Genomic DNA, 21,710 nt, shown 5'->3' with positions numbered 1-21,710 from the left:
GGCAGAAGGAGTGGGGCTGTGGTCAGCCTCCCCCAGCCAGTCCTTCCACACTACCCAGTCCGTGCCACCCGGGGCTCTGGTGGCAATTTAAAGGGCCCAGGACTGCTGCCGCGGTAGCAGTGGTGGCGGCCGGGAGCCCCAGGCCCTTTTAAATCACCGGGCCCTGGGGCAGTTGCCCCTTTTGCCCCTTCCCCAGCAGCTGTGGGGGAGGGGAAGGGATAGTAATGTTAAAGCATTTCCGTGGCAGTGCTTTAACGTCAGCTGTGTACAGGCCCGTACCGGTGGCTGCTTCTTAGCGGTACGCTGTACCGGCCCACAACAGCCCACTTTTACCTCTGGTAACTGGTCAAAAGACAGGAAACAAAAAGTAGCAATAAATGGCCAGTTTTCAGAATGGCGAGCGGTAAATAGCGCTATACTGGGACCAATGCTGTTCAACATACTCAGAAATGATCTGGAAAAATTGTTAAACAGTGCGGTGCCAAGTTTGCAGACGATACAAAATAACTCAAGATACTTGAGTCCAAAGCAGATGGCAAAGAGTTACAAAGAAATCTGTGATGATCTATAGTATTATATTCACCTCTCTAAACACTAACACCATTATTGTTCTAGGGTTAATTAAGAACAAGGATAGCAAGCGCAGGAAACAGACAAGTGGATACAATAACATTAGCATTTCCTTTTGATCTATACTAACAAGTGAATTGGCTTGAATACACTATGATCTTTTAGCATTTCTTTGGTATTCACACATAAGTGAATTGCCGTATTGCTCTAATCTGAGCTGGTCTACCAGCATCAGAGTGATAGTAACCTGTTAGACAGCATCACAGGGGGTTAACAGTGAGGTGGCAAAGTTTGAAAATGATACAAAATTACTCAAAATAGTTGAATCCAAAGTAGACTGTGAAAAGTTACAAAGGGATCTCTGATGGTCTATACCAGGGATTCCCAAACTTGGTTCGCGGCTTGTTCAGGGTAAGCCCCTGGTGGGCCGCGAGACACTTTGTTTACCTGAGCGTCCGCAGGTACGACTGCTCGTAGCTCTCAGTGCCTGCAGTTCACTGTTCCCAGCCAATGGGAGCTACGGGAAGCCACTTGCCACTTGCCCGTGCCACTTCCCACATCTCCCATTGGCTGGGAATGGTGAACCGCGGCCACTGGGAGTTGCGAGCGGCTGTACCTGCAGATGCTCAGGTAAACAAAGCGTATCGCAGCCCACCAGGGGTTTACCCTGGACAAGCCACAAACCAAGTTTGAGAACCCCTGGTCTATACTATTATGTTCACCACTTCTACAAAACTATGATAAATTTTGTACAAAAAGTATGCCTTGTGAGGTATCATTCAAAATTTCTTAATCTGCTGAACATTATTGTCCTGGTGAAACACGTGTATCAATACTGTATGTAAAGTTACAAGATTATACTATATAACATTGTTATAACATGCTCCAAGGTTAAGAAAAGCAGGCCCAAACCAGTTTTTCAGAGACAAAGTCACAGGCAACCCAGCCAGGTGTTAAAGAGCTATCACATGCTTAAGCAGCCATTCTCCAACAATGGGAAGGCGTAAACAAGAAATTTACATTTCATCACAGGGACAGTTCAAACCTCAGGTTCACAATGGACTGCATGTCACCATGACTCAGCAATGACGTTTCTAGCACAAGAAATTGAATTATAAAGAGTGGAGGAAAAGACTTGATTTCACTCCTTCTCTCATCTTTGTGTTCATGACATCAAGGAATACCTGAAGGATACTGAACTAAGGGCAAGGGGGTCCCATGTTGAAAGGCGATCCAGCCTTTGAAATTTACTCCAGCACATGGTGAGACAAAAACTTTTGCTTTTAAATTCACTTAGCCTGTTCAATTAGGGATTAGCTTGCGTTTTACTCTTTATTAGTTTCTTTTGTAACCAATCCTGACTTTTATGCATCATCATTTGTAATCACTTAAAATCTATCTTTCTGTAGTTAATAAACATAGCTTATTGTTTTATCTTAACCAGTGTTTTTGGTTAAAGTGTGTGGAAAATTCTATTTGGGATAACAAGTTAGGTGCATTATTTTCATTTGATGAAATGACAGGCTTTCTATGAGCTTGTACAGTTCAGAAGGGTATTGAATAGTACACAATGCACATTTCTGGGGGACAAGGCTGGGACTAGGAATTTGTGGGTTTCACCCTATATGTGATTCATGAGTGACTGATCAGAGTGCTCATGAATTGAGCTGGGAGTGAATTTGCATGCTGAAGGCTGTGTGAACAGGCCAGGAGTGGATGTTCTGACTGAAAAGCCGTGTAAAAGGCACCTCTGGATAAAGTACTAATGGGACAGCACTATTCAACAGTCTGGATTGCACCCTGAGTAATGTCACAGGAGGTCACAAAACTGGATATCTGGGCAACAAAATTGCAGCTGAAATTCAATGTTGATAAATGCAAAGTAATGCACATTGGAAAACATCTATCCATACAAAATGATGGGATCTAAATTAGCTGTTACCACTCAAGAAAGAGATTTTGGAGTCATTGTGGATAATTCTCTGTAAACCTCTGCTCAATGTGAAGCAGCAGTCAAAAAAAGCGCACTGAATGTTAAGAACCATTAGGAAAAGGATAGATAATCAGACAGGAAATGCAGTAATGCCACTATATAAATCTATGGTATGCTCATACCTTGAATACTGTGTGCAGTTCTGACTGCTCCATCTCAAAAAAGATATATTAGAAATGGAAAAGAATGATTAAACTTATGTAACACCTTCCATATGGGGAGAGATTAAAATGATTGTGACTATTCAGCTTGGAAAAGAAATGACTAAAGCGATGTGTAGAGGTGTGTAAAATCATGAACAGTGTGGAGAAAGTGAATAGGGAAGTGTTATTTACCCCTTCACATAACACAAAATCCAGGGTTGACCCAATGAAATTAATAGGCAGCAGATTTTAAAAAAACAAAAGGAAGTACTTTTTCACACAATGCACAGTCAACCTGTGGAATTTGTTGCCAGGAGATGTTGTGAAGGTGAAACTGGGATAAAAAAATAGAAAAATCCATGGAGGATAAGGTCCATCAATGGCTATTAGCCAAGATGGTCAGGGATGCAGCCTCATGTACTTGGTGACCCTAAGCCTCTGACTGGCCAGATGCTGGGACTGGATGACAGGGGATATCACTCAATTATCACTCGATAATTGCCCTGTTCCATTAATTTCCTCTGAAGTATCTGACATTGGCCACTATTAGACGACAGTATATTGGGCTAGATGGGCATTTGGTCTGACCTAATATGGCCATTCTTATGTTCTTAAGTGTTGTCAAGTAGAATTGTACAATGGGGTATGTTACAAGACGATGACCCAAAGAACACATGTGTTGTGGTGCCCAGAGACACAGGGTATGTCTACATGGGGATAAAATCCACATGGCACGGCCGCAGCTGGCCCAGATCAGCTGACTCAGGCTTGTGGTGCTCATGTTCCAGGGCTAAAAACTGCTGTACGGATGTTCAGGCTCAAGTACGAACATCTACCCAGCAATTTTTCAGCCCTCTAGTCTGAGCCCTGCGAGCACAAGTCAGCTGATCTGGGCCTTCCATGGGCTATTTATCCCCATGTATACATACCCACAGAGGCTTCAACTCCTGGATAAAAGCTCTGCCCAGACTGCCTGGAAATAAGGCATACATTTTTAACAGAGAGAGTAATTAACTATTGGAACAACTTACCGAGGGTTATGGTGGATTCTTCAGCACTGAAAACTTCTAAATCAAGATTTGTTGGGGGTTTTTTTCCTGAAAGATAAATTCTAGGCATTATGTTGGGGGAAGTTCTGTGTCTTGTGTTATACAGGAGGTCAGACTAGATGACCACAATGCTTCTCTTCTGGCCTTGGAATCTATGCATCTCTGAAAATCCTACTTAATACTTTGTTTCAAATGCTTTAACTAATTTTCCTTCTTTTTCTGTATGTTTAATAAAATTTGGAAAAGACGTTTAATATTGTGTTTGCCATGATACTAAGTAGGCTGAGGTCTCTGTACTTGAAACGCTGAACCTTGTTTAATGTTGTACAGTGACAAGGTCATGTTAATACCTTTGAGTTTCTGGGCCCATTTATTCCATTGAAATTAATAAACAGAGGTGCCTGATACACATTTGGAAATTGTCAAAATTCAGTTCAGACATGGACAATATCATTATATGGTAGAGAAGTTAACTACACTGCCTGAAAAATGTTAACTTTTTGCCATTTTGAATTTCCTCTCTAATGTGTCAAAAATGGAATGATTCAGATTAGTTGCAGAAACAAGCTTTTATGTTTCAATCTTGTACCACTGAAGTCAGTGAGAGGATCAGGCCTTTAGCCGTTATCAGTGTAGCCCTTATTTGTCTGATTTACATTTCCTAGTTACTGGATATTCATTAATCACTAAACCATTATAACTTTTAGCATTCTTGTGAACATATGCAGATAGAACCATGATGCAAATTTTGTCAGAACTATGTATGATCAGAGCACACTGATAGATTGTGGACAGATACCACCATCAATTTTTTCCTTGTTAATGTTTCAGTGATGTTCACAGACAGACTGATCCTGTGCCCATTAAAGTCAATGGAAACTTTGATATTGAATGTAGACATGCAGGCCACATGTTCCTTGACCTTAGAAATACTGCTACAGAATTAATTACTTACAAATGGTAATTTGCATGACTGTTTAAAAAAATGACCCCAAATTCTGCTCACTTACATGTTATAAATCTGTAATGACTACTCTGTTCATTACAGTGAAGTTACTCAGATTCACACCAGTGTAACTGATAGCAGAATTTGGTTATAGTTTCATGGGTTTTGAGTGGTAACTTGAATTGTTTTTTCAAATATGTTCAGTATATTCTTTTTTACTATTTTCCCTTTTTGGAAAGAATCCAATTGTAAGATCGGGCCTAAATTAACAACATATACTCAAAAGTATATATGTGTGTATGTATACATACACACAAGAACATATTTCCATTTCACATCAAAACAAGGGGGCTAAGATAGGTTTGGGTGGGTGGTGTAAAATCAGATGGGGAAGCGATGAAGAATCATATAGTAGTGAGGAACTGACAATCCATTAACCATTCACGTCTGGACATGACAATATTTGTTGTTATTTTTAAAAGTGCAGAATTTTTAAAAAGAAATTATAGTTGTATATACTCGTTCATTAGCCCGTTCGTTTATAAGCCGACCCCCCAAGATGGTTGGGTAAAAATAGCAAAAACTGTATGACCCTTTCATAACCCGACCCTATATTTCAGGGGTTGGCAAACTTTGGCTCCTGGCCCGTTAGGGTCAGCTGCTAGCAGGCCTGGACGTTTTGTTTACCTGGAGCATTCACAGGCATGGAGCTCCTCAGTTCCCAGTGTCTGTGGTTTGCCGTTCCCAGCAAACCCCAGTCTGAGGGTCTCCAAGCCTGCAGACGCTCCAGGTAAACAAAATGACAATGTATTAGATATTCAATTCTATGATTCCATAGAGTTTAAAATCATCAAATTTTGGTGTAGACCCATTTATAAGCCGTTTATAAGCTGCTCTTTGATGCATCACTTTTTTACCAAAAATATTTGGCTTATGAACGAGTATATACGGTATGTTTTTCAGTGCTAGCCGCATTCTAATAACACACATTTTCAACTTTTAAAGAAGTTTTGTATTTTCAAATTTGAAAACAACTTAAAAATAGAAGCCTCAAAATGAAACACAAAAAACAATTTCAGTTGATATAGCATTTTTTTTTAGGCATCAAAACTGCTGTGTATACAATGTGTCTTTAAATAATATCTGAGATTTATTGAGCTAAAGGGCAGACAGTCTTGATCCATTACTTGGAAGACAGTTGTGCTTAGCTGATTTCTTAAGTTCAGAGCACATTGTGGGTTAGTGTAATGTGAGAATAACATCTCCTGTTTAGGACACTAATTACTGCAAAAGCACCATTTGATAGTACATTGACTTTATTATGTATTTCAGCAATCTGATACTTTAGCCACTGTAAAAAAATTAATTACTCCATATTTACCAGTGTAAGAACATACTGCTTATAGCAAATGGTTTGAACTTCAGTCAAGGTCACTGACTATTCCAGTTATTCATTTGATTTTCTCTTCCTTAAAGCATGTTAACATTTCTTTACCCCATTTTATTGAGGTTAGTTGACTTTGAAACTTCTCAGAAGACTATATAAAGGCTTTCAAGAAAATCAGTATTTAACACCATTCAGGAGAAATGAAACAAGGTAAGAACAACATATCTCATTTAAGAGACAAGAATGCTATATACTTTGAAATATGTTATGTTTAATTGTGACTATTATTTTCCATTGCAATTGTTCATACACTACCTAGGTTCTAGTTTAACAATAACGATCAGTTATAAGTAGCTTTCTGTTAGTGTCTATACTAGACTTTCCAGCTTTAGCTAAAAATGATATAACTTACCCGAATCAAAACATTGAGGCCAGATTTTTATAGAATATTTTATAAACCAAAACCAACAAAATATTTGCCATTTCTGTGATTGTCCGGTCTCTCTCTGCTTCCTGGGAGAACATTTCCAGGCTTCATAAGGGGGCAATTTTTGAAAGAATACAAATAAAAGAATTTTTTAGACACACATAAAAACAGATTTTTTTTTCTGGAGGGCCACATTCTGACCCCCTTCCTCAAGTTTTGTAACACCTAGCACCACAGTATTTGTGAGACTACTCAGCATGAGTGAGCATACCAACTTTAAACATTAGAAAAAAACGAAACATCAGAAACTGTAACTATAAACAACCTACAGGGATCTAAAACATCAGAGTCTGATCTCAGTTACACCAGTGTCAATTTGAAATAATTGCACTGCAGACAGTAAAGTTTCTCTGGATCTACACTAGTGTAACTGAGGTCAGAATCTGACTCCCAGAGTTTGAATGTTTTCATTACTAATTTTTTTTTTTTACTAGAAATGTAATATTAACAGTTAAAACAAATTTATCTTTCTGGACAGATTTTCAAAAGCTGCTCTCAGCAGCTCCCATTGAAAATCTGGCCAAAAGCACAAAGACTAAAGAGGGTTAGTTTTCTGCAGATTGGACCAAATTCTACAAAGCCATCAGAAGTGGATGGAAAGTATTCTTTTCTGCATCAGTCCAATTGATTGCATCCAAGGACAGTCACACCAGCAGAAGGTAGTTAATGCTTCCTCCTCTACTCTCTGGTGCGCTGCCACTGAACTGGGACAAAGACAACTTTAGTATTTTCCAGTGCATTATGGGGAGTGTACCAGTGGGCACCTCTGAAGGGAAATGTTGAATTCTCACTCTGCTGTTTCCCTCGGCATGCCCCCTTTTAGCCAACATTTCCCACTTTTTCTGCAGTAGTGGCCCTTTATTGCCTCCAACATGAATGGAGTTACCACCTGTTATGGTGCACACTCACTCCCATAGCACCCCAGCACATCAGGGTGCAATATTGCTGGGGTCTTCATCTCCAGTGCACCCTGTAGACCATCAGTCGCTGTGCACAACTCAGCCGTCCACCTGAGAATTGTGTAGTTCAGATCCCTTTTGGCACAACAAAAACTCAAACTAATAACCAATAAAGTAGCCTTTCCTTTGGGTTCTGTCTTCAATCGTCTATGTCAGCTAGTCTGAAGTTTTCCCCCCAGCTCCAGGATTGAGCACTCACCCCTCAGACTGCCTTCCTCAGGTGTCTGTTTACCTGCAGACTTTGGCTCAGGCCCCTTCACCGAAGTCCCTGTGAATCTTTCTTTCAGAAGGAACTGTCTTCCTTTGCGAGGCCCAGGTGTCCATTAAGTTATCACCTGATGCCTCTTCCTGCCCCTCTGTCTGAGGAGCAACTAATTAACATTGACCTCAGGCAAGTTAATGGAGCAAATGATATGGGACTTGATCAATAAAGAATTAATAGAGGGGAGTATAATTAATGGTAGTCAAACTAACTAATAGCTCACTGATGCAGTGTGCGTGGATTGCTTGGTAAGCTGGTCATAAGAAACCAATATTAGTTTTAATACAGCTAAATGTGATATATACATCTAGGAACAAAGAATGTAGGCCATAATTACGTGATAGGGGTCTCTATCTTGGGAAGCAATGAGTCTGAAAAAGATTTGGGTGTAGTGGTGGATAATTATCTGACCATGAACTCTCAGTACTACACTGTGGCCAAAGGGCTTGGTGTGATCCTTGGATGCATAAATTAGGAGAATCTTAAGTAAAAGTGGAGAGATTGCTTTTCTGTATTTGGCGCTGGTGTGACTACTAGTGGAATTCTGTGTCCAATTGTGGTGTCCGCAGTTCAAGAAGGATGCAAATTAATTGGAGAGGATTCAGAGGAGAGCTATGCGAATGATTAAATGATTAGAAAATATTCCTGATAGTGATAGGCTTAAGGAGCTCAATCTACTGAGGTTAACAAAGAGAAGGTTACTGAATGACATGATCACAGTTTATAAACACCTACGTGGGGAACAAATATTTGGTAATGGGCTTTTCAATCTAGCAAAGAAACATGATCCAGTTGTTGGAAGTTGAAGCTAGACAAATTCCTACCAGAAATAAGACATACATTTTTAACAGTGAGGCTAATTAACCATTGTAACAATTTATTAAGGATCATGGTGGATTCTCCATCACTAGTAATTTTAGGAACAAGATTGGATGTTTTTCTAAAGGATATGCTTTAGGAATTATTTTGGGGAAGTTCTGTGGCCTGTGTTATACAGGAGGTCAAACTAGATGATCACACCTTCTGGTACTGGAATCTCAGAATTAGTTATGGCACAGGTATAATAAATGTAACTAATTGACTATCAACACCTTTCTAGCCTGAAATGGGGTGAAACCCCATCGCATGACCTCTTCATAATTTGTCACAACATGATTGGGTTGCTAATACTTTGGGGGATAGGATTAGAATTCAAAATCACCTTGACAAATTCGAGAATTGGTCTGACATCAACATGATGAAATTCAATAAAGACAAAAGCACTAGACTTCAAAAGAAGAAAGAAAATGTGAAACTACACAATGGAGAATAATTGGCTAGGCAGTAGCACCGCTGAAAAGGATCTGGGGGCTATAGTGGATCACACATTGAATTTGAGTCAACAGAGTGATGCGGTTGCAAAAAAGTCCACTATCAGAAAGACTGAGGTAGTAGCAGTTTGGTCACCATTTGGGAGTATGAATCTCACAGAGCCCACACAGAATGCTAGATATTAATCAAGCTTTGTCTGGATGTGTGTGATTATGGTAAGTTCAACTTCTGCAAGAATATTTATTTAATGAGAGAAATATACTTTCATTTGAATCATGTGATATCTAAAAGTGTATTTTGCAGTTCAAGAATAGATTTGAAAAAATGACGGCGACTGGAGATGAAATTGCCATAGTGGGGATAGGATGCAATTTTCCTGGAGGTAAGTTTTGAATAAATGCAAATCACAATACTGATAGAGTATCAAAGAGTGCTATCATTCAATCCTCTCTTTGTTTTACTATGTGATAAGATATCTACAGTAAGTTTGTGTTACTGTGCAATAAGTAGTAGTGTCATATGGAAGGGATTGCATCATTAGTAGGTTCAAACTACAAAATGAGGCTCTGGGTTTAGATTTGGAACACTCTCTTACCCTGTTTCCCCGAAAATAAGACATCCTCCGAAAATAAGGCCTACTTACATTTTTGCCTCTCGTTGTAATATAAGGCATCCCCCCGATAATAAGACCTCCCCGATAATAAGGCATCCACCGATAATAAGGCATTTTTCATTTCTGAAAAATAAGACATCCCCTGAAAATAAGACCTAGCGCATCTTTGGGAGCAAAAATTAATATAAGACACTGTCTTATTTTCGGGGAAACAGGGTATGTTTTAAGTTCAGAGAAGACATTTATAAGTTAATAGTGAAAGTCTCACTACTCCAGGAAGTAGTGTGACTGACTGTGTCACTTCCTGCTTATGACAAATAAAGGACTTGATCGAAAGCCCATTGAAGTTCCCAGGAATTTTCCCATTGACTTTATTGGCTTTGATTAGGCCCAAAGCATTAACCTCTGTGACTACAGTATCTTACTGTATCTACTGTAAGTTTGTGCTGCTGTGAGGTATGTAGTAATATCATATGGAAGGGATTGCTTTATTAGTAGGTTCAAGCTACAAAATGAGGATCTGGGTTTAGATTTGGAACACTTCTTGATGTTTTAAGTTAGGGTTACCATACGTCCGGATTTTCCCAGACATGTCCGGCTTTTGGGGGCTCAAATCCCCGTCCGGGGGGAAATCCCCAAAAGCCGGGCATGTCCGGGAAAATCGGGAGGTCAGCCGGGCCGGCGGGGAGCCGGGGGAGCCGGGCCGGCGGGGAGCCGGGTCAGCCGGGCCCGCGGGGAGCCGGTCAGCCGGGCCCGCGGGGAGCCGGGTCAGCCGGGCCGGCGGGGAGCCGGGCCCGCGGGGAGCCGGGTCGGCCGGGCCCGCGGGGAGCCGGGCCGGCCGGGCCTGCGGGGAGCCGGGCCGGCGGGGAGCCAGGTCGGCCGGGCCCGCGGGGAGCCGGGTCAGCCGGCCCGGCGGGGAGCCGGGCCCGCGGGGAGCCGGGGGGTGCGCCGGGCCACCGGGGGCCGGCAGTGCTGGGCGGGCCGGGGGTGGTCGGCCGGGGCCGGCACCCCAGGGCCCGAGCCGACCCAGGCTGGAGCCGCCGGGGGGACAGCCTGGGCCGCGCCTCCTCCCCCCACACCCTCCTTACCTGCTTCAGGCTTCCCGCGAATCAAATATTCGCGGGAAGCAGGGGAGGGGGCGGAGACTTTGGGGAGGGGGCGGGGTTGGGCGGGGTGTGTGGGCGGGGCTGGGGGCGGGGCCGTGTCCTCCATTTGGAGGCACAAAATATGGTAACCCTATTTAAGTTCAGAGAAGACATTTATAAGTGACTACTGTAAGTCTCACTGCTCCAGAAAGTAGTGTAACTTCCTGCTTATGACAAATAAAGGACTTGATCCAAAGCTCATTGACGTTACCAGGAATTCCTCCATTGACTTTATTGGCTTTGATTAGGCCCAAAGCATTAACTTCTGTGACTACAGTTTCTTACTGTATCTATAGTAAGTTTGTGCTACTGTGCAGTATGTAGTAATATCTAGTCCTGGGGGATTCTGTGCCACTGCACGCATGCATAATTAATGTGCCGCAAATACCATACTTTTTTTCACCGCAGAAAGTAACTTTTGCCGGAAAGTTGCTGCAGTTCTGCCTTTTGCCCACCAGGCACAGGAACAGAGCAGCTGTTCCCAGGTGGAAGCAGCCCCAGCTGCTGATAGGGAAAGGAAGAGGTTGCCTGACTGGCAGCACCATGCCTATGGGACCAGTTAGGAGACAGAGGGACAGATAGCATGGGGCTGGGGGGTCACAGACTGGGTCATAAGGACTATTTGGGGAGGGCAGACAGGGGCAGGGGCTGAATGGAAGTGGAGGTGCTGGGCCACATGGGGGGGGGCTGAGTGGGGGCACAGAGACACATGGAGATGGGAGAGGGGGTTCAGGGACACATAGGGATGTGGGAAGGGGTCTGGCTGGGGGGGTTCAGGGATACATGGGGGTGGCTGAGTAGGGTGCAGGGACATATGGGGATAGGGGAGTGGGTGACTCAGTGGGGGTGGAGGGACACATGGGGACAGGGGCAGATGTGCCTGACTGAATGGGAGAGCCTAGAGGTCAGCCAGGGTCTGTATGGGAGAGGCTCCCTAACAATCCCTCTCTGCCACCCCCAAAAAACCTGTTACATATTTTTCCCACCCACATCCAACAACCCACCAGGTTCACTCCCAGACTCTGTCCCTCTCTCTCAGCTCCCTCATTACCCTTGACTCCCCCAAGCTTTTGCACTGCTTCTGAGCGGAGTGGGAAATATGGTTTGATATTGTAGTTTGAATGAATTATTCAAAATTCTGTATTTATATGCCTAGTAAGGAATCTATTTGACAAAAAACATTTCCTGAATCTTTTTCAGTGTCCGTATTGTTACAGACATATTTGCTGACAGCTATTTTGAAATAAATTACCGAAATAATTGAAACTGCTGTGATTATAGTGTTATTTTGCCAAATAAAAAAGGCAGAATTTTGCAGAATTTTAAAATATTGTGTGCAGAATTTTTAATTTTTTGGAGCAGAATTCCGCTAGGAGTAAATATCATATGGAAGGGAATGCATCGTTAGTAGGTTCAAACTACAAAATGAGGATCTGGGTTTAGATTTAGAACACTCCCTGATGTTTTAAGTTCAGAGAAGACATTTATAAGTGAATACTGTAAGTCTCACTGCTCCGGGAAGTAGTGTGACTGACTGTGTCACTTCCTGCTTATGACAAATAAAGGACTTGATCCAAAGCCCATTGAAGTTACCAGGAATTCTCCCATTGACTTTATTGGCTTTGATTAGGCTCAAAGCATTAATCTCTGTGACTACACGTTCCTCTCTGTGCTCCTGGCTTCTGCCTCCATAACAACAGGATGGGACCCAATCTCTACTAATTGCTTCTTCACACCGGTAAGCATGAGGCAGTTTTTCATTGCTTTGAGATTTAGAGCAAACCTACCCCAAAATGTTATTTAAGAACAGCTTGTAAAACGCATATGAGTTTTTTAACATGACTGTCAAGAGTTCAGTTCAGAGCTCTGTGTAGCTTTAAAGCTTGTCTCTTTCACCATCAGAAGTTGGTCCAATAAAATATGTTATCTCACCCACCTTATCTCTCGGATATCCTGGGACCAACACAGTTACAACATCACTGCAAACAACTGTTCATATGGAGTAAAAAGTGGGGTCATTCGTAGGCTACAGGCCATATTGAGACCTGTGGTAAGCAGGTTCAACCCCATTAAGATCCATGCTTTGTCCCAAGTCTGCATTTTGCTCTAATCTGCTAAATGAAAAGAACATGATGATATTATTCTGTAGCTGTTATAGGAACATAAATACTCCTAAAAATCTGAGACTACTTGACAAGGTCATGCAGCAGTAACCAAGAAGTATGTGTCAGCTTTCAGATAATGTGGCTGTTTGATTACATATTATCAGGGTTTGCCATTATTCTCTCTCTCATACACAAACTGTTCTGGCAACATTGAGGACTTTATGGACAATACCAGATTTCTGTGCATGCATATGTTCTAAAACAGAATTTTCTTTTTAACATTCTGTTTATTATGCTTTTATTATAACCCATAGACAATTTCTATAGCAGTTGTAGGTTATATTTCCCCATACGGGATTTGCAAACTAGTCATTCTTCCTTAAATGGCATGCACTGGCCCATCCCATTATATGAACCTGAATTATAACCACAGACATAAAAATTAGATACAGTTTAAACCAACATACATAATCCATGCCAAAGAATCAGGCTTAAAAATCTAGTTTTGAAAAAATAATAATTCTGAGCCAAATTCACCATGATTGAGGTTGCCGGAGTTAATGCTGCCTGCTTCTTCTTTATAATATCTTCTGGAAGTGAGACTAGGCATTCACATGGCATTGTTTTAGCTGGCATCATAAGATATTTACATGCCAAATGCGCTAAAGATTCATATGTCCCTTCATGCTTCAACCACCATTCCAGAGGACATGCCTCCATGCTGATGATGGGTTCTGCTTGATAACGATCCAAAGCAGCGCACAGATTCATGTTCATTTTCATCATCTGAGTCAGATGACACCAACACAATGCTGATTTTATTTTTTGGTGGTTCGGGTTCTATAGTTTCTGCGTTGGAGTGTTGCTCTTTTAAGACTTCTGAAAGCATGTTCCACGCCTCGTCCCTCAGATTTAGGAAGGCACTTCAGATTCTTAAACCTTGGGTCAAGTGATAGAGCTGTCTTTGGTACTTTCTTTGCATTTTGTCAGACTTGCAGTGAAAAAGTTCTTAAATCAAATGACACGTTCTGGGTCGTTACCTGAGACTGCTATAACACAAAATATATGGCAGAATGCAGGTAAAGGCACAGAGCAGGAGATATACAATTCTCCCCCAAGAAGTTCAGTCAAAAATTTAATTAACATGTTATTTTTTTAAGGAGTGTTATCAACATAGAAGCATATTCTATTATTGTTTAGCAGTGTGATTAAGACTGCAATTAATTGTGATTAATTGTTTTAATCGAGTTAATTTGTTTTGAGTTAATCGCTTGAGTTAACTGCGATTAATGGACAGCCCTAGTAAATTCCTAAGTTTAAAAAAAAAACTTATAAAAATGAAAGAAATCCAAATTTCATTGGGTAGAAAGATCCTGACCCTGACATGGATCATCATCAGGGCAGGGATCTTTAGTTCTGCAGCACAGTCCTTCACCCCTACCCTTGCAGCAGGGTGGTGGGGTAGGGGCATCTGCCCGGGGGGGGGGGGCCTTGGGGCTTTAACCCTGCGGGGCGCCCCTGTCAGGGCTCCGGCTCTTGAACTTCTAAAGATTGTCATATGCGGCTCGGAGGGTAAGTAAGTTTGGCCACCCTTGGCATATGCAGTCTGATCAGCACATGAAGGGGGTGGAACATGCTCAGTGCAGATGGACCCTTCAGAGAATTTAGTTGCCAAATTCTAACAAACTCCTACTGAGCATGTGCAAACTGAGATGTCTCAGAAGCTTATAACTTGGTCAATTTGGGCAGATTTTCACGGAGATGGGAAAAGGCACATACCTGTCTCCAGAGTGACCATGGTGTCTAATTTCAAGTCCTTTCTCCAAAGCATTGAGGTTCAAGAGCTTCTCAATGAAATGCTTATAAGATTTTACATGATTGTTCTTTGTATTATTGTAGCACCTAGGAGCCCTAGTCATGGACCAGGATCCCATTGTGCTAGGCACTGTACAAACACAGAATAACAAGGCAGCCCCTGCCCCAAGGAGGCTACAATCTAAGTATAAGACAAGAAACAACAGATGGATACAGACAGACAAGGGAGTAAAAGGAGATAGTGGGACAATATTGATCAGGATGATAGGTTGTGGTCTTAGCACACCAGCAGCCTAAGTAACAAAACAACACAGGCAAAGTTATAAATAACTGACAATAGGGAAGTGTCACTATCTGTGCAGCTTATCATTTTATTAGCCTGCAATAGATGGAAAACACCGTGCAGTAAGAGAAAAGACAACCAAACCCTTTATAGATCATCTGTATGCAACTGCAGCTCTATTGCTGGGAAAATAAAACTTGAACTCTACCCCCAATAAAACACCAAGTACCTATATTTATAGAAAAAAACCAGACAGTGTAACCTAGTATATGAACGTGAAACTTACCTTTGAAAACAACAAATACTATACATGTGAGGAACTGTGTGTGTGTGGGGGGGAATAAGCATGGGGAAATAGTTTTACTTTGTGTAATGGCCCATCCACTCCCAGGCTTTATTCAAGCCTAATTTAATGGAGTCCAATTTGCAAATTAATTAGGCTTGAATAAAGTCTGAGAGTGGATGGGCCATTACACAAAGTAAAACTATTTCCCCATGCTTATTTCCACCCCACTACAGTTCCTCACATCTCCTTGTCAATTGCTGGAAATGGGCCATTTTCATTACCACTATGAACATTTCTTTTTCTCTCCTGCTGATAATAGCTCACCTTAACTGATCACTTTCCTTATAGTGTGTATGGTAACACCCATTGTTTCATGTTCTCTGTGTATTTATATATATATATATATATATATATATCTTCCTACTGTATTTTCCACTACATGCATCCGATGAAGTGGGCTGTAGCCCACGAAAGCTTATGCTCAAATAAATTTGTTAGTCTCTAAGGTGCCACAAGTACTCCTGTTCTTTTTGCGGATACAGACTAACATGGCTGCGACTCTGAAACCTATTAACACAACAGTGGACAGGATTACACATACTATGATGCAGGAAAGCAGGCAGTTTGTTCATACTGAACTATTGAATTGTGATCAGTATATGCTTCATAGCAGACGTGAATGTCTCCGATGCCGTTAATAGCTAGGAAAATAGCTAGGTCATTAAGAGCTATGAAATATATCCCAATGCTTCTCAAAATGAAGACAACAGGATTTTGTGGGGTTTGCTTTTTTGTTTTGTTATTTTGTAAATACTCAGAGTGCAAGAAGTAAAGAAACACCGTTCGTTTGCAGAACTTTAAATTCCTTGTCACTGGGGAATTTACATTTCCTTATCTCCAGTCATTTTTTAAAAAAAAAAGACAATATAAAATTTTTCTTTTACAAGGTAGATCTAGGAGGGTTTCTATGTCGGTATGTGCTGTTGAGGGGGGAAAACATTTAATCCTGTTTTAAAAACTATTGATGCAACAGGTGAAGGAATCGACAATTTCTGGCAAGTACTAGTGGAGGGCAGAAACTGTACCATAGAAATAACCCCAGAAAGATTCAATACCAGAGAATGGTATGATCCAGATGATAACAAACCAGGAAAAATATGCACGACGCGAGCTGCACTTATTGATGGGTAAGCCTGTTTCTATGCTCCTAAACTATTAGTCAAATTTCTTACATTAGATGTTAAAGTGTAATCCTGTTCCCAGTGAAGTGATTAGCACTGGCTTGAGAAGAGCTACCAAAATTTACACCATCTGAGAATCTGGCCCCTTGTTCATAAGATGAGCTGGTTGAAACTCAGAAGTTCCGTTCCACAGGAAATTTTGATATTTCAAAATATCTGAAATTTTCTGTTTTGGAAAAATCAAACTGTTTCCATTCATGTTTTTTCTAAAACAAAAACAGGGCAGTGGAGCCTGACTCTATGGGACACCCTAGGAATCCTCTGCCTGGGTTCTATTGGAACTTCATTGATACCAAACTGTCTCTGCAGATCATTTTGATTTTCACAAATCAGCAAATTCTGACTAAAAAAGGTTTCACTGGAATTTTTCTAACCACTTTTATTGTGAAACCTGACAGTGCTATATCGATATCTAATGTATATCTATAGTTATATAGATATTATTATTATTATTATTTATTATTTATAAATGTGAATAATAATCTTATTTCTCTAGGTTAGTGGTATAACATTTTTAAAAATATTTTTCTCTTAATATTTGTTTCCTTCAATGTTTATTTCAGTTCTTTATATATGTAAGCGGGGGAATGGTCCCGCTATTGGGGGAAAGTGGAAAACTTTCCTGGCTTCTGCACTACCCCGGTGAAGTGGGCTAGTGAAAGGATCTGAGTCCTCACTCCCACTTCCTTTACCCAGAGGCCTCCCTGCCCTTGAGGACTCCCCTTCCACTCTCCTGTCTGGCAGAGTCCTCCGACAAGGCTGGGCCCAGGATTCCTGGGGGGCTCGACCCCCAACCCTGCTGTGGTCACCCAGGACAGGGGCTAGGGTGTCCCCACTCCGGGGTACTCTCTCTGCACTGGGCACCTCCCTGACCCACTGATCATTTCATACAATTTAAAGCAAACACAAGTTGTTTAATTAACAATTAATTTTAAAAAAGAATAAGGAAAAATTGGAAAGGTTAAAGGAAAACACATCACCCCGCTCTGTGGCAGGGAACATTACAAACAGTGTCTCTGGAACGTCAGGGCAGTTCACAGCCTGTTCCTTGTAGGTCCCAGGCTCCTTCTCAGGCCCCGGCTGTGCTGCAGAGACGCTGCGGGTCAGACACTTGCTCTGGCGGTGGCCACACGCTCTCAGGTTCTAGGTGGCAGGACCCTTTTTCCCAGCGTCGCCCCTGCCCGGCCGGGGTTATGATCCCCCTGCAAGTCTGGCCTGCAAGGCCTCTTGGCTGAGGCGTCTCCCTGTGCTGGGCCCACTGCCCAGGGTCCCCCTCACTCTCCCCAGCTGCTCACCGCACCCGGCTCCGGACTGCTCCAGCCCCAGCTCCAGCCCCGGCTCCAGCTCCACTCGGCCTCAGCCCGGCTGCTGCTGCTGCTCTGCCTTCAGCTCCCTGGGCTGCTTCTCTGGCCTCTCTGGCTCTGGTTACTACAGCTCTGCTCCCAGGACAGGTCTGCTCTGCAGGCTGCTTCTGTGACTCTGCTCCCAGCTCTGACCTGCTTCCTGGCTGCTTGTCTAGCCCCTCTGGCTCTGGTTGCTGCAGCTCTGCTCTCTCTGGGCCGTGCTCTGGCTTTGGGGCTACAGCTCTGCTTCCAGCAGCTTAGCTCAGGCCCCTGCTCTCTCCTTAGCTCGGCCCCACTCTGTCTGACTCGGGCCATTCCAGTTCACACGGAGGACGGGACCCCCCCGGCCTCCTGACTCTCTGATTAGCCTGCCCGCCCTGTCAATCAGGCTGATCTGGAGCATTGGCCTCTCCCCATTCTTCCTGGGGACTGTCAGTCTCAGGCTCCTGATTTGCCATCGACCCTCCTCCTTTTAGTGCTGGGAGCTAGCCAACCAAAACACCCCCACTGAATGTTAGTAAGGGGGCAACAGTCCCCTTACATATAGTTATTTTTTTAGTGAATCCCTCTGGCTATTTGCTAAATATACTGTTGTAAAGATAAATATTTTTGGAGGGAGTGCTTAACATAGATAGAAGAACAACATAAGAACAGCCATGCTGGGGCAGACCAAGGATTCAGCTAGCCCAGTATCCTGTCTTCTGACAGTGTCTGGTGCCAGATGCTCCAGAGGGACTAAACAGAACAGGGCAAATTTGAGTGACCCATCCCCTGTCATCCAGTCCCAGCTTCTGGCAGTCACAAGACTAAGAACACCGAGGCAATCTTCACTAATTGCCTTTGATGGACCATGAACTTATTTAATTCTTTTTTCAACCCAGTTATAATCTTCACTTTCAACAATGAGTTCCACAAGTTAACTGTGCATTGTGTGAAGAAGTACTTCCTTATGTTTCTTTTAAACCTTCTGCCTATTCATTTCATTGGGTTATCCCTGGTTCTTGTGTTATGCAAATGGGTAAACAACACTTCCTTATTCACTTTCTCCACACAATTCAAGATTTTATAGATCTTTATCATATTCATAGATTCATAGATTCTAGGACTGGAAGGGACCTCGAGAGGTCATCGAGTCCAGTCCCCTGCCCGCATGGCAGGACCAAATACTGTCTAGACCATCCCTGATAGACATTTATCTAACCTACTCTTAAATATCTCCAGAGATGGAGATTCCACAACCTCCCTAGGCAATTTATTCCAGTGTTTAACCACCCTGACAGTTAGGAACTTTTTCCTAATGTCCAACCTAGACCTCCCTTGCTGCAGTTTAAACCCATTGCTTCTGGTTTTATCCTTAGAGGCTAAGGTGAACAAGTTTTCTCCCTCCTCCTTATGACACCCTTTTAAATACCTGAAAACTGCTATCATGTCCCCTCTCAGTCTTCTCTTTTCCAAACTAAACAAACCCAATTCTTTCAGCCTTCCTTCATAGGTCATGTTCTCAAGACCTTTAATCATTCTTGTTGCTCTTCTCTGGACCCTTTCCAATTTCTCCACATCTTTTTTAAAATGCGGTGCCCAGAACTGGACACAATACTCCAGCTGAGGCCTAACCAGAGCAGAGTAGAGCGGAAGAATGACTTCTCGTGTCTTGCTCACAACACACCTGTTAATACATCCCAGAATCATGTTTGCTTTTTTTGCAACAGCATCACACTGTTGACTCATATTTAGCTTGTGGTCCACTATAACCCCTAGATCCCTTTCTGCCGTTCTCCTTCCTAGACAGTCTCTTCCCATTCTGTATGTGTGAAACTGATTTTTCCTTCCTAAGTGGAGCACTTTGCATTTGTCTTTGTTAAACTTCATCCTGTTTACCTCAGCCCATTTCTCCAATTTGTCCAGATCATTTTGAATTATGACCCTGTCCTCCAAAGCAGTTGCAATCCCTCCCAGTTTGGTATCATCCGCAAACTTAATAAGCGTACTTTCTATGCCAATATCTAAGTCGTTGATGAAGATATTGAACAGCGCCGGTCCCAAAACAGACCCCTGCGGTACCCCACTCGTTATGCCTTTCCAGCAGGATTGGGAACCATTAATAACAACTCTCTGAGTACGGTTATCCAGCCAGTTATGCACCCACCTTATAGTAGCCCCATCTAAATTGTATTTGCCTAGTTTATCGATAAGAATATCATGCGAGACCGTATCAAATGCCTTACTAAAGTCTAGGTATACCACATCCACAGCTTCACCCTTATCCACAAGGCTCGTTATCCTATCAAAGAAAGCTATCAGATTGGTTTGACATGATTTGTTCTTCACAAATCCATGCTGGCTGTTCCCTATCACCTTACCACCTTCCAAGTGTTTGCAGATGATTTCCTTAATTACTTGCTCCATTATCTTCCCTGGCACAGAAGTTAAACTAACTGGTCTGTAGTTTCCTGGGTTGTTTTTATTTCCCTTTTTATAGATGGGCACTATAGTTGCACTTTTCCAGTCTTCTGGAATCTCTCCCGTCTCCCATGATTTTCCAAAGATAATAGCTAGAGGCTCAGATACCTCCTCTATTAGCTCCTTGAGTATTCTAGGATGCATTTCATCAGGCCCTGGTGACTTGCAGGCATCTAACTTTTCGAAGTGATTTTTAACTTGTTCTTTTTTTATTTTATCTGCTAAAACTACCCCCTTCCCATTAGCATTCACTATGTTAGGCATTCCTTCAGACTTCTTGGTGAAGACCGAAACAAAGAAGTCATTAAGCATCTCCGCCATTTCCAAGTTTCCTGTTACTGTTTCTCCCTCTTCACTAAGCAGTGGGCCTACCCTGTCATTGGTCTTCCTCTTGCTTCTAATGTATTGATAAAAAGTCTTCTTGTTTCCCTTTATTCCCGTAGCTAGTTTGAGCTCATTTTGTGCCTTTGCCTTTCTAATCTTGCCCCTGCATTCCTGTGTTGTTTGCCTATATTCATCCTTTGTAATCTGTCCCAGTTTCCATTTTTTATATGACTCCTTTTTATTTTTTAGATCATGCAAGATCTCGTGGTTAAGCCAAGGTGGTCTTTTGCCACATTTTCTATCTTTCCTAACCAGCGGAATAGCTTGCTTTTGGGCTCTTAATAGTGTCCCTTTGAAAAACTGCCAACTCTCCTCAGTTGTTTTTCCCCTCAGTCTTGATTTCCATGGGACCTTACCTATCAGCTCTCTGAGCTTACCAAAATATTCCTCCTTAGTCATCTCTTTTCTAAGATGAGCAGTCCCAGTCTTTTTAATCTCTCCTCATATGGAAGCTGGTCATACCCCTAATAATTTTTGTTGCCCCTCTATACTTTTTCCAGTTCTAATATATCTTTTTTTGAGATGTGTCGACCAGAATACTACACAGTATTCAAGGTGTGGGCATACCATGGATTTATATAGTGGCATTATGATATTTCTTGTCAATATTTTTCCCTTTCTCAATGGATCCTAACTTTCTGTTAGTTTTTTTTACTGCTGCTGCACATTGAGCGGATGTTTTCAGAGAACTATTCATGATAACGCCGAGATCTCTTTCTTGAGTGGTAACAGATACTTTAGATCCCATCATTTTGTATGTATAGTTGAGATTATGTTTTCTAATGTGCACTAATCAACATTGCACTAATCAACATTGAATTTCACCTGCCATTTTGTTGCCCAGTTTTGTGAGACCCTTTTGTAATTCTTCAGACAGCTTTGTACTCAAGTATCTTGAGTAATTTTGTATTGTCTGCAAACTTTGCCA

The sequence above is a fragment of the Chrysemys picta genome, chromosome 2, assembly GCF_011386835.1.
Source record: "Chrysemys picta bellii isolate R12L10 chromosome 2, ASM1138683v2, whole genome shotgun sequence".
NCBI classification, from domain to species: Eukaryota; Metazoa; Chordata; order Testudines; family Emydidae; genus Chrysemys; species Chrysemys picta.
This window is presented reverse-complemented; position numbering follows the sequence as displayed.